Source organism: Cyprinus carpio, unplaced genomic scaffold (assembly GCF_018340385.1).
Source record: "Cyprinus carpio isolate SPL01 unplaced genomic scaffold, ASM1834038v1 S000002990, whole genome shotgun sequence".
In the NCBI taxonomy this organism is placed as follows: domain Eukaryota; kingdom Metazoa; phylum Chordata; class Actinopteri; order Cypriniformes; family Cyprinidae; genus Cyprinus; species Cyprinus carpio.
This window is the reverse complement of record NW_024875698.1, coordinates 1-983: the sequence shown is the minus strand read 5'-3', so window position 1 is coordinate 983 and position 983 is coordinate 1. Positions and strand designations below refer to the sequence as shown.

The 983-nt window shown below is 31.4% G+C and overlaps 1 long non-coding RNA gene across 1 annotated transcript; it reads left to right on the top strand.

The window, feature by feature from the left end:
- LOC109100217 lies at positions 1–413 on the top strand. The gene is made up of 3 exons (XR_006159139.1): positions 1–22; positions 124–243; positions 386–413. It is a non-coding gene; the product is annotated as an uncharacterized LOC109100217 (long non-coding RNA).
- Positions 414–983: the final 570 nt, after the last annotated feature.

The following is a 983-nucleotide window of genomic DNA, read 5'->3' as shown; positions in this document are numbered from 1 at the left end:
CCTCTGAATCAGCTGTTAAGAAGTATGAAACAGATTGTCTAAGTTTAGGCTATATTTCAGAATGTTGTATCTATATTCTGTGTTCATGCATTTTTTGCTGAATTTGTCACATCTGTTATTTAGAATGGGACAGTTATATTGCTTCAATTGGTCTCCTACTTCATTTGATTCCACCATCATTACAAGGCTGCAAGGGATCTGGAAAAATGTCATCCTGTCAAGCTGAAAAACATCTTCAAAAAGGTACATTTGGACATTTCTGTCAATACCTATTGTCTGCCTAAAAATATTGCCAAATGGGTTGTATATGAAAAACACATTTAATATAAAAAAAAAAACAGTTGGAGAGCTGACCTTGAGTGTTACTTTTGTCTTTTATCTGCAGGCACTAACAAGAACAGCTTGATTGTAGAGAAGAGACCACACAGCCATACACGCTCACTGATGGGACAGTGAGGAACATCATTCAAGAATGCTACACAACTCAAATCTACACGTCATATTTGTTCATGTCTAGGTAAATTTGATGATTTTGTGTTTTATTAACTACTTTGTTTCTGTGCAACAAATGTGACTGACTAATTAACCTCTACACATCTGGTATATGCTTTTATATATAAGACTTTCCTGATTTTGTCTATCCTTTTACATTAACTTTATTTTTATCATAATTAACATTATTTTTTTTTGTTTGCACTGAAAAGAGGACATTATTAATTACGCTTAAAACAACAGCAGAGGTGTTAAATACCCCATAGTGTAAAATTTGAACAGCAATAGCATGTGTAACACTTTACACTTGGAGTGTAATTTTTCTAGACATTGTTTAAAAATGAAATGTAAAAAAATGTGTAAGAAAATGAAAAGGATTTGAAAGGTAAATTCTGATTTTAATTCAGTGTGTGTTATATTTATATAAAATCAAAAATGCTTTTGGAAAATATACCTCATACATTAATGGCAGAAGTCTATAGATATATTGG